Source organism: Pinus tabuliformis, chromosome 6 (assembly GCF_031772625.1).
Source record: "Pinus tabuliformis cultivar Carrire ecotype Pingquan chromosome 6, CPIR1, whole genome shotgun sequence".
NCBI lineage: Eukaryota > Viridiplantae > Streptophyta > Pinopsida > Pinales > Pinaceae > Pinus > Pinus tabuliformis.
Window position 1 is genome coordinate 413,042,574 of NC_142292.1, and position 13,578 is coordinate 413,056,151.

Here is a 13,578-nt window from a genome sequence, read left to right on the forward strand (position 1 = left end):
TGCTTTGATAGGTATCCGGATTTTAGAGACCAAATGACTTCACTTTGAAGGGATCAAGCATAGTTAAGGAAGAGAGTGATGCTGCACCCTAGTGACCATGTGGAACCATATCTCAATATACCTGTGATGTCCTTCGCCCTTTTTCTGATCCAGATCATTCTTCATGTCTTATTCTACCATGACCTTCATATCTTCCTCTTTTTGTTGATTCTTCTCTTGAATACATGGAGGATTTGATGGTAACCATGAGGGAGCTCTCTCGATCCCTGATTTTGTTGTCTTTTATTTATCAAGTGCAGCCAATGGTTTTTTGACCTTCTCTTTTGCATCTTCTTCTGCTGGATGTGGTCCTTCAATGATATCAATATAATCTCTTTTTTGCAATATTATTCCTGAGCTATGGTGAATATCATTGACCTCAAGAGGAGTTGTTTGGAAGTGTTGTACCTCAGCTTTGAAATTGGGTTGAGCTAATCCAATGTGCGGGTTTGGAAATGGTGGTTCCCCACTATATACTTGCTGGGCCTGTTTTTTATTCACGTTCGGGTTCAGTTGAGCAGGTATTTGGGGTTGTCTTGGAGGAGCAGGAGGTAATGGTTGTGGTTGAATAGTTGGTGGAGGCAAAAGAGTGGGAGGAGAGTTGTATTGGGGCCTCCACCCCTCATGAGGTGCATTCGACTGAGGTTGTGGCTGAACGTGAGAATGCAATGAATGAGCAAATGGGGGAGAATGGTATTGAGATGGATACAACCAAGGAGGGGATGTGGACTGGGAAGGATGAGCAGGGGGACCCCAAGAAGCCATGGAAGTGTCTTGATAGGGGTTGTAATAGGTTTGGTATGCCCTTTGCATTCCTTGTTGGTAAGGTCTGGGTCCATGCAACCTTCTTTGGTTCATGAAATAGAGTGGTTCAGTGGCTCCTTTGGCCCTCTGATATGTAGCTTTAATTCCAGGCAAGGAAGGGCACTGATTCGTAGGATGGTATTCTTCACAGACGAGACACACTTCTATAGAGTGCAATAGACATTCTTTCCTAGGATGCTTTCTAGTGCACCTGGGACAAAAGATGCCAAAGCCCTCTCTTCTTCTTGTTGTATTATTTTGATATGCATGGCAATAGTCTCTCTCATCTCGCTTTTCAAATCTTCCATCTGATTTGCAAATTCACCTCTAAGGGATGAGTTGGAAGAAAAGGTATTGCTCCCAACATTTTTGTTTTTATCCATGGGCTCCAGAGGAATGTTTTCTTCTTCTTCATCCCCTATAGGTTCTTCAAATATGTCTAGCTATTACCTAAGGGTGTTTCTTGATTGCAGCCACCGAAGAAGAGAGAAGGTTGGCTATGCGAAGCAGTGGGGGTGTTTTGCAAACATTTTTCTGAATTACCTCTACTCCTATGAGGCATGAAAGGAAATATTTTTGAGTGATTTTTGTTTCTTTCTTTTTGTACCTGCAAAACTGAAATTGATTGAACAACAAATTACAACTATCTAAAATAAACCTTCCTGAAATGGAAGTTGCAGAATTGAAATGAAAGTAGGAAATGGCTAATCTATCTTGTTGAAATGAAATTGCAAAAATGAAATGAAAGCAGGAAATAACTAATCTATTTTGTTGAAATGGAAATTGCAGAATTGAAATGAAAGCAGGAGATGTCTAACTTACGCTTGCAGAAATGAAATTGCAGAATTGAAATGGAAGCAGGAAATGTCTAATCTACGCTTGCTGAAATGAAATTGTAGAATTGAAATGTAAGTAGGAAATGTCTAATCTACGCTTGCTGAAATGAAATTGCAGAATTGTTATGAAAGAAGAAATGTCTAATATATGCTTGATGAAATGAAATGAAAGCAGGAAATGTCTAATCTATGCTTGCTGAAATGAAATGAAAGCGGGAAATGTCTAATCTACTTTACAGAAATGAAATTGCAGAATGGAAATGAAACAGCTACTCTACTCTTGCTGAAATAAACTACTTAGTAGAATGTTGCAGTAGAAAATAGAAGAAAAACAGTAATCACAAATACTTTGCCATTTCCTCGGAAGCAGTGAAAAAAAGAGTGGTGAGCTCCTGTATTGCAGCAATAATGTTGCGACTCCTACGACTCCCTTCTTTACTTTTATCAACTCGATAGTTCGTAACAAACTTGGAAGCCACGGTGTTGTATGTACAAGTACTAGCTCTTACTGCAAGTTGTCACTTGATCAGCTGGCACATGTTCGCTAGGATCTCAAGCCAGCTTCTATGAGTTCTCAAAAGAAGCTTTTAATTGTGATGGAAAAAAGCTAACTCAAAAGAGGTTGTTCTACTTGCAGAAAGAGGATGCAAGCTGAAAGGAAATGCAAACCCTAGTTTTACCCACTAACCCTACTTTTGCAAGAAAAAGAGATGAAACTACTAAAATGGATGCCATGGACTACTGTCAAAGTAAAATTCATGTACTTAAGCTACTTCTGAACGGAAATTTGGAAGAACCATTTTTTTGTACTTTTGAGCAATTTTATGCATAATTATTATTATGTTTGTGTTTTAACTATTTGTGACTGTGCAGAGGTTTGGCGGCGAAGGGAGATGGATTTGGATTTTGCAGATGATGAGGAAGGTGCGGAGGGGTCCTAAGAAGTCCCTAGTACCCTTCTATATATTTCCATTGCGATCAGACTTCAAAAAATTGCTCGCATGAACTTCTACAGGAAGGTTGCAGGGGATCTACAGGAAGTTCTACAATAAGTTCTACAGGAAGAGGACGAAAGTGATTTTTGAAGGTTTGGAGGTCGAAAAATGGTGGGAGAAAGGAAATGAAGGTTGGATGAGGGTGTTAGAGGGTCTAGGACTCTGTCAATGAATATAAAACATGAAGGAGATGGTTGGATTGGTTCAAAGGATAAGAAAGTGATTTTGCACAAGAATGTAGAAATTAAGGCAGTTTGGGAAAGTGTGGCCAATGAGTGGAGAAAATATTGAGAGATGGACTGGCGCAGGTTGGGTGATGAAAGGATGATAAGCTTGAATGTTTTTCAAGTGAGCTGCATACATACTTCTGAAAACGGACCCAAGTAAGAACTAAAAAAGCATAGTTTTACCCATTTTAACCCAATTCTGACCTAAACACAAGAAAAGTGCTGAACAGAAATTGATGGACAGGAATTTATGCAAGATAGCTATCAAAATTGAACAAGGAAAAATAAAATCATGTAAATACAACTGATATCAACTTCTCCAACTTGAAATCACACACTAGCAATTGCATGGGAAAGCAAAAACAGTGTTTTGGTGGCAGCAAGAGTGCCTTGGTCTCAATTCATGGTCCCAAGGAAGGAGAAAGGAGATCAAAGCCTACTGGGTAGCCTTTTTGTGTATATGTTTCTATTATTGTAGCAAACTAACTAATCAACCTAAAGCAAGAACAACTATTCTAATCATTAAAAGCGACCTAAGTAATAAAGCAAGATTTAACCTAAACAACATAAATTATTTCATGAATGCAAGAAAAACACATATAAATACAAGAAGGAGGTACTGGGAACTTGGGATGGGCCCAACCCGAAGAGCTACAACCCCCGTAGAAAGATTAGTGCTGGTTCAAGGCTGAAATCATCTTCATTGATAAAAAAATGATAGTCACATCACAAAACTGTCTACAGAAAGAGCTCGAAAATGAGTTGAATGTAGAGCTGCACTGAAGTGTGAAAATAGATTTTTCAATAGCTAAAACCTAACTAACAAAACTATGGGCTTAAGCCTTCTTATTTATACAAATGGGGACCTACAATAGTCCTCCTAAAATCAAGGAACTCGTCTTCCTGGAACTAAAGATAACAACAGTCCTACTTGACTTGCTTGGCTAACCTTTGGCTTTGTGCTCCGAGTTTTTGATGGAGAATTTGAGGTAAGGGCTCATAAATGAAGGGAACACCCTACTACCAATCCTCTCCCTTGTTCTTCCATGAATTGGCTGCCAAATGCTCATTAAACCTTTGATTTTGTCTCAAAATTGACCAAAAATTTGCATAAAGCACACATTAGACTTTTTGGCATAATGACTAACCCAATTCACTCTATTAGCATAAATATAATAAAAAACATGCAATAAAATAATGAGAATGGTGATTTAAGTTGAATTAAGAGGCAAAATGAGCCCGTATAATTACCCATTTCTAGGGCTCATCAGGATTCAAATCCTGGCTTGACTTATTTAGCTATAACTTTAGTCTAGCCATCTTGCGATGTTGTTTAAATAATCTACTGTCCTTAAATCACGGTTAACTTAGATGAATATTTAATGCATTCAGCTATTGATAAGGTTCAACATTTCTTTGTCTCTTTTCCTGTTATTGGATTTTAAAAACTTTATTCCGTGAGGATAGCATGATGAAATTCCTTGAATTACCTTTCACGTACTGTATTTATCATTTTATTATATCTATTGTCTCCTCTATTCTTCTCAAGTTGTGCATGTTGTTTCGTTATATTTATATATAAATTTTTGTTTTGCTCCATCCCTGTTACTAAGGGTTTGCTATTCCTAGCAAGGGTTTTAGCATTCCAATGTTCGCAAGAAAAAATAAAATATCGGTAGTAATATGTTTATCTTTGTGTCGTGAATTTTTTTTCAATACTGAAATATACTTGTTTAAACTTGTTTTCAATACTGAAGTATGCTTCTTTTAACATTTTTTCAATACTAAAATATAATTTTTTAAACTCTGCCATTTGTTCTTTAATAAAGACTACTAATTTTGATGGTACTTTCACTAGCACACTAAGTAGTCTTCCTTTAAGCTAATTACATGAAAGTTATTTATAGACTATTATTACTAATTTCACAAATTAACCCATCAACTCCTACAGTATAATATCAATTGACTTGTATATATATATATATATATATATATATATATATATATATATAAACATAAAAAATTCCTAATTACTTCATAAGGAAATTTCACTTATCTAGTCACAATGCTTTCCATGTTAAGCCAGCAACTAAGCCTTGCTCCTCGATATTTTACCTCCCAACCTTGAGACTACTACCTCTTGTAATCTACCCCTATGTTATTCATGTATGCATGAACCTTTTTCTTCTTTTCCTATTATCAGATCCTAGTATCTCACAACTATCTGGTCCAAACTAGATGTAGCTACTGAACTCTGACTGACATCTCAACACATAATTTCTTTCCTTTCTTTTCTTCTCCTCCCCGATCTGAGATACCCCTATCTTCTTGATATTTCTTAAGTGAATACTCAAGAAATTAGTTAGGGAAGATAACTGTCATCCTAACTACTTAAAAAGCAAAAGAAATATTTAAACATAACTACTAATTTTCTTGTTCATAATTAATCCAAGAAATAGTTTTATAATTAAATTAATAACAAATTGTTTGGTTTGCAATAAATTAAATATTTACATAATTGGGGGATATCACATCTTACCCCCTAATATGTAACATTATCTCGATGTTTTCCTTCTGAAATTAAATCTGGAAAGGATTCCTTCATAGTCTTCTCATCTTCCCACGTAGCCTCCTTCGGCCCATAGTGATGCCATTACACTTTAACATGGGTGATAACTCATTTTCGCAGTGGTACTTCTCTCTGATCGACTATAACCAGGGGCTCGACAAAGAGCTCGCCTTCTGATTCCACCAGCTTGTTTAATAAATCTGAATTCAAAAAAATATGCTTAGTATATACATTGCCTGAATGTCTTATCAATTTATTATGTGGTTAGAATCATAAATGTATTTCTTAAGTAGAGCAACGTGAAAGACATTGTGCACATGAATATGGTTGGGTGAGGCCAGCTCATAAGCCAATGGTTCAATTCAAGCTAAAATTTGGAAAGGGCCGTGGAATTGGGTTGCCAATTTAGCACATCCAATTCATTACAAGGTGATTTTCTTGGCTCATACCCGAATGTAAACATGATACCCCACATGGAATTCCCAGAAGCTTCTCAAATGATTAGCAAAGTTCTTTTGTTGGTCCTGAGCAGATTTTAAATTCACTTCTACCCCCGAAAATCACCCCTTTGGGGTTTTGCGTAGTTCCTCAAAGACGCTAATGAAATTGTTGGTCAAATGCTGATGAGACTGCTGTTGAAATGCTGATCAATCTACTGCGGAAATGCCAATGGAAATACCTTGCTCGAGCAAACACTCAAAGTACCATGCATGCGTTAACACTTGCATCTAATTAAGCTAACCTAGTTAGTTATGCATGTCATAAGAATGTCATCTAATGAGCCTCGATTTACTATTTTTGCACATTGCTTAAAGAGTAACATATTTTGACTGTGCCTATAGTATTAAAATCATGATACATAGCCATGTTCGTTATAATAAGCTCAAAGAAAAGTCTCATTAATGCCGGTGTGGAGTTTTCGCATGATTGTGGAGGGGTTGTCAACGACTTTGATTAACTTCATGTATGATTTATCTCTCCCAAATTGTGATGTATGACGAAAGGTTGACCCAACGTACAAGTCCACATTCCACTTCTGTGCCATTCAATTAATAAGAATATGAATACCGTGGTATGCATAATAGTGTTTAGATAATAACGAACTAAATGTAATGTGGACAATAGTTGAATCCTATAAGTAAAAATGTAAAAAATATGCGTGAAAGGGAGCCTAGTGGCATTGAAGCTTGAGGTAAGATTTATTCTCGTAATCTTCTGATACAAAACATATAAATTATGCTAAAAGGATCTAAATTTGTTGTATCGAATGTTGCGGCAGTGTTTTGAATAGAATTATTGTAAGGAAACAAAAGGTGGGATGAACCGCATGCAAGAATATGTGGGGGTTAAATAAAAATAATTTAATTATAAAGTGTACTAAAGGTTCGTTAACAAAAGTTACTTACAAAGTTAGTTCGATAATAGATTTTGAAATTGTGTGTGTGCACAAAAGGAATGAGCAAAGGGATCAAGTTAATTAGTGGTAGGTTCTAATTCAAAATGAATGTGAGGTTAATGAATCAAACTCTGGGGAACACATAAAAATAAGCATAGTGTAGATAAATGCCATAATAGGCGGGTGTATGATATGGTGGTATCTGTGGATGATCGTGTAAACATCATCCACTATCATAGCATAAGAATTTGTACATGCACTATAGATAATGAGGTATAATTCTCATCATGGCAAAGGTTGTGCACAAAGGATAGTTGTGCGTTTAGAGAAGATTCCTTTAATATGGTGATTCGTTACTGTAATTGCATTTTAATGGAGAAATTGTAAAAGAATGGAGGCTTATCACAATTATTTCCTCACCAAAAGCCGTGTATTCGCATTGTAATATGTGAGTTAACTAGATAATAATTATTTTTATGGAGGATTCTCCTAAGAGAGGAATTTAATTTTTTTATCTATTATTATTATAGGTCATCATAAAAAAAATAAGTTTGAATAGTGAGGCTATACATATATGGATGATAGCAACTAGAGGAAAACTTGGGAAAAAATTGTATTATGAATGATGAAGAGAAATTAGAAAGTTTTTGCTTAAAAGCTCTAGCACAACCCATAACATGTACCGATTCAGGAACCATGTGGAAAACTATATTAGGTAAGAGATCTAAATAAGTATTGGTGAATAAAAAAAAATCTCACGTAATACCTAAAAGGAGGATTATATAATGTAGGAAGCCCATGGTCGTATCTGGACTTAATATATATATATATATATATATATATATACCTATGTCTTCTCATGTATAGTTTTACATGTTGTTACCATAGTCTGGTTAAGTAGTCATTAAGATAAAAATGTTGAAGAGGAACATTCTTAATATCCATGCATATTAATGAGTTATATGAATTTACGATGCAAGCACATGTATGTGCAGTAATAAGACTTGTAACAATATTGTATTATCAAATGGTATAGTATAGTTGCATAATAATGAGTCATACGAATCTTCCATGCAAGCACTTCCTCATGAATTCTGGTATTGATAGTCTCTTACATGTTGAAATAAAATAAAAGTCATTTCTCAAAAATCATAAAGATGTTAGTTACCCCAATGCCTACTAAAGGGAAGTATGTTTTATAGAAGGAAAGAGCGTGATTGACCTAATGATTATCTTGATAAAGTAATGTGGATTTGTTGTTGTGTTGTGGTAGATTGTATGTTTTGTTGCTTAGATGATGGGCATAGTTGTGTTGAGCAAGGATTGTTGGCTTGTGACTTATGGAATCAATGTTATGCTACTATCAATGCCTACAAATATGCATAGCATGTAAGAATTTGGTTCTTCCTCCATGAAGGGGATTTCAGTTCCTTATTGAATTTATATTTTGTTAGGATAACTAGATAACAAAAATTCAAACATATTGATATCATATAAATATAAGTAGATAACAAAAAGGAAATGTTGCATAATTCAAAAAAAAATTCATAAGTAGACAACTCATCTTTTGGTAAATGGTGATTTAATGTTAAGGATGAGCTAACATGTAAATACCCTGAGATCATAAACACTTCCAACTACAAGAAGTGTACGATTGGAATTAGTAACAACTTTCATACATAACTACACTGAATTATACATAGCGAACAAGTTGTTGGGTCATAAAAAGGGGCAAATGTAAAACATACAAAGTGAATTAACTATCTGATGAATATTAAACTTCAAAAGCTATGAGTTAATATTTTTCTTTAGAACATTATTAACATATACTTATTAAAAAGTCTATACAATGCTATTAAAATATAATCTTTAAAACTTGAATATAATTTTTAAAATTTAAATTAACTTAATTACAAAATTGAAATTTTAAATTTATATATGAAAATTTTAAATTTAAAAATAATTGTTCAATACAGAGCATTTAAATAATTAAAATTATTTTTATAAACTAAAACACCAGTTTTAAACCAGATTATATGCAAACAATTTTATATCCATCAAATTAAATTACCTCGGTTCTAAAAATAGAGTTCCATAACCCTCGTGTGCTGCAGCCATACTTCGTAGATAACAATAAGTTCTTCACGTTACACTGAAGTTCTGCACCGATCAGTTTTAAAATTCAATTAATTATTAAAGTTAAATCGGCGTCGATAGTAAAGTTTCTTACAGTCACCTGAACTCTATCTAAGAGAGAACTAAAGATTATTACAGTTATAGATCGCAATTAAGTCTCGTTGCGAACAACGATATTTATAGTATACGTTACGTGATGCCGTTGGAATCGAAAGAGATTGAATGAAGTTAGAAGATACAGCCCATTGCCCACTATGCAGTTAGAGACATTGGAGCTCAGCCCCACTATGCAATGAGACATTGGAGCTCAGCCCCGCTATGCAATTAGAGGATACAATCCATTGCCATGAGTTGTAAGGGCCCTACAATCGAGTTGTTGTTGTAGAGACATTAATGAGAGGTTGGATTTGAAGCTCAGCGCACTCAGTCCCATAGTCGGATTCTTCATAGCAGAGCTCAATGGAACGCTTTATGGTGAAGCCATGATGAGCTTGGCTGTGAAGAATCCGAATGTGGCAGTGAGGACGCAGATCAAGCACAAACTGCATGGAGTAATATTTTGATGATGCCAGCTTAACCTTCAATAGATTATCAAATTCGTAATTCACTTTGTTTGAAGCCCAATTGCATTGATTTCTTTTTTATACAGACAAATAATTTTTGAAAGCTTATTATGCCAAAACAATGGGCAGAATTGGATTTTTGATATGAGTTGTGTGTATTTTGCTAAAGACCGTAGAATTTGAACACTAAATCTAATTGAGAGCTGCAAGAAGGGTAGTTCTCCAGGCGACCTTTTAATTATTTATTATGAGTTAATGAAGTGATTTAATATTAATTACTATGTGTTAATGGAGTGATTTAGTATTTAAGGGAATTAATCTTCACAATGAACTGATTTAAAATTGTTAATTTAATGCTGTTAAGCATAGTTTAACAATTTTTTTCCATGAATTTTTAAATTAGTTAAATCTTAAATAATGTCTTTTGTTTTTAACATTGGGTTTATATAATGTTTTTATTTTCCTCATCAGTAGAATAGATGGTGTTTGATTCATAAGGGAGTATAAGTTTACATTTATTGAGATGGTAGAATTGAAAAATTGTATTCTTGATTTTACAATCAGGATTATTTTTATAATGCAGTGTTGTATATTTTTTTTTTTGAATTGTGATGAGATAAGAAGTTAGAATTTATGTGAGGAAGGTATTTCATTTCTATCATTTTATGTGATAGGTTTTTGTTTGTGGATTTATTATTGGATGGAGGATATGTTATTGAATTTTCCATCCAATTGTGTATACTTTGAATTTCATGTTATATATTATAATATATATAACTCAATCTTCATTCATTTGATAAGTGTTAAATTTGAATATCTTGGTTTTTTTTGTTTGAAACATGGAGACTTCATATATGCATAAGTATAAAAAAAATTGAGGAAAAATATGAATAATACAAGATATATGTTGTTTTATTTTATTTTAAAATTGTATATTGAATTTTAAATTAGATATTGGAACAATATTATTTTGAATAAGTGTAATTAAAAATATCACAGTTTCTTAATAATTATTTTTTACTATATATTAAAATTTACAAGTTAAATATAGGTTTCACTTGAAAATTTAAAAAAATGAATCTTTTAATATAGTTAATGAAAAATATTTTTAACAGGTCATATAATCTTAACTATAATAGTTAATAACAATTTCTTATATTTAAGAGTAAATGCATTAATGAATTAATGAATCAATTTTTCATAATTAAGTCATATATAATAATTTTACTAAAAACAACATTTTTTTTATTCTTAAAATTTTTGACTTATTTTTGACTTATCCCGTTTAGGTGTCCTAGGTGCCATACCCACAACCATCTAGCAAAAGGAATGCCCAATAACCAGGGAGGAAGAAGAAAACAGAGGGCCCCAAAAAGAAAAGAGAGAGCGGGGCCACGAGGAATTCCAAGAGGTGAGAAAAAAAAAGAAAAGCCAACAAGGAACCCCCGAGAAAGATAGGAAAGGCAAACAACCCCATGCAACGAAACCAAACACTTTCGCTATACTGCAGGTAGAGGAGGATGAGGAAGATTAGGTCATGGAAAATCAAGAGGATAAAGGCTCACAATGCAGTGAAAATAGTAAAAGGAACCCAGCTAAAAGAAAAGCCTCGAGTGAGATACCAAAACATGATAAGGAATCAGATGAACAAACTGTTCAGATGGAGACAAACCAAGAGTCCAGTAGGGAGGACCTAAGCTAGGAAGAGGAAGTGTTGGAAAACTTGTTGCATGAATGGAAGAACATGGACGAGAGGTTTATTCCCGACGAAAAAAAGAAGCTATATATTGAAACCTTCCAACAATACAAAACCAAACTAGAGAAAGGCAAAGCCTCAATAGAAGAAAACCAAGAGACTCAAAACGAAAATAGACCAAATCAGAATGGACAAAATAAAGGGGGGAAAAAAAGAGGAAGAAGAAACATTAAGGACTCCATACAACTCATGGGAGAAACGTTAGTCAATATTGGAAAAGTAGTCCCGCTATCAACGGTGTTCCAAACCCTCTACCAAGTTAAGCAATGATTTTGACATCGTGGAATATCAGGGGCTTAAATAGCAAAGGAAAACAGAGACATATGGCAACATGACTCAAGAAGACAAACCTCCAATTATGCTTCTCCAAGAAACCAAAATCCCACGCTAGAAAATGGATGAAATCCTCAGTAAAATAAAACCAAGATACGAACATGTCACTATAGATCCCAAAGGAAGTGTAGGAGGGATAGCTATTCTCTGGAACCCAGCTGAAGTCCTCGCCGACTCGTGGATAGGAATGCCAAGAATCCTCACTGGGAGATTCAAGCTAATAGGACAAAGTGAATGCGTGATAATCTCGACGGTCTATGGTCCCCACACGAGAGCAGGCAGAGACTTGTTCCTCAATCAACTAACTAAGCTTCGAAGTTTGCACCAGGAGCAGAGATGTATCCTGGTAGGAGACTACAACTTAATCGCTTCTCAAGAAGAGAAAAAATGTGGAATAAGCAAGGAAGACCTAGAAATGGAAAGATTCAGAGAAGTGCAGATAGAATTAAGAGTGGTCAACATCCCAACCATAAACGGGAAATTCACATGGAATAACAGAAGACGCGGGTCCAAACAGATTGCTTCAAGACTGGACAAATTCTTCATCTCAGAGCACATAATCATGCTGGACATCTTCTACGAAGCCTCCATCCTACCCTCAACAGCGTCGGACCACTAGCCAATAAAATTGGAAATAGCCTTAAATAATCTGAAAAAAAGGAGACCCTTCCGGTTCGAGTCCTTTTAGCTTATAGCCCCTGACTTCCTAGACAAAGTAAGAGGCTGGTGACAGGACAACAAAAGTGGAAAGGAGGGCCGCAGCAAAATGCACTCTTTTGAGCTAAGGCTCAAAGAAATAAAAAGCAAAATCAAAAAGTGGAATAAGGAAGAATTTGGCAATATCCATCAGGAGCAATGCAAACTCCAATCCAAAATGGAAAGTATCCAACAACAAATCATCATGGAAGGAAGAAGTCAGGATCTAGCAGAGGAGGAAGGTAGATTCACCACCCAATTAGAGGAAAGGCGAAAACAAGAGGAAATCCTGTGGAAGCAGAAATCCCAAATCCAATGGCTCAAAGAAGGAGACAAAAACTCCTTCCACAAAGGCATGATAAACCATCGCCAACACAACAGAATCTTCTCCTTGAAAGACAAGGAAGGAAACAGAGTGACTCGGTAGGATGAAATAGAACATCTATTGGTGGAGCACTTTAAAGATATTCTCTCTGAAATAAATATCAACAGAGCCAAGGACATAGACAAAATAAGCCACCATATTCCAGAGACAGTCACCAGAGATCAAAACATGGCCCTTCTCTGGGTAATAACCAAGGAGGAACTGAAGGAAACAATGAATAAAATGGCAAAAAATAAGGCCCCAGGGCTCGATGGCTTCACCATCGAATTTTATTAGGTGACTTGGAGCTTCATGGGAAACGATCTGCTTGATCTTGTGGAGGAATCCAGATGCTCTAAGCGCATGCACCAAGGTCTGAACGCCACCTTCCTGGCATTAATACCAAAGTTTGGTTGCTCAGATGAAATCAAGGGTTTCAGGCCCATCTCCCTATGTAACGTTGTCTAAAAAATCCTTGCAACTATCATGGTCAACAGGCTTAAGCCGATCCTGCTGGATCTCATTGCCCCGTAGCAAACTGGCTTTGCCAAAGGAAGGCAGATCATAGATTGAATAATAGTCGCCCAGGAAGTGATTCATTCCCTGAAAAGCTCCCATGCCCCCGGCATGCTAATCAAATTGGACATGTCCAAGGCGTTTGATCGGCTTAGATGGAAGTATTTGGCAAGTATCCTAAAAGCCTATGGATTTGATCAATGATGGATAAAATGGATGTTGTCTATGGTTAGCTCTCTTTTCATGTCAATTCTCCTAAACGGCTCCCTCTCTGAAGCTTTCACTCCCTCTTGTGGGCTAAGGCAGGGAGACCCCTTGTCTCCCTTCCTCTTCATCCTAGCCAGAGAA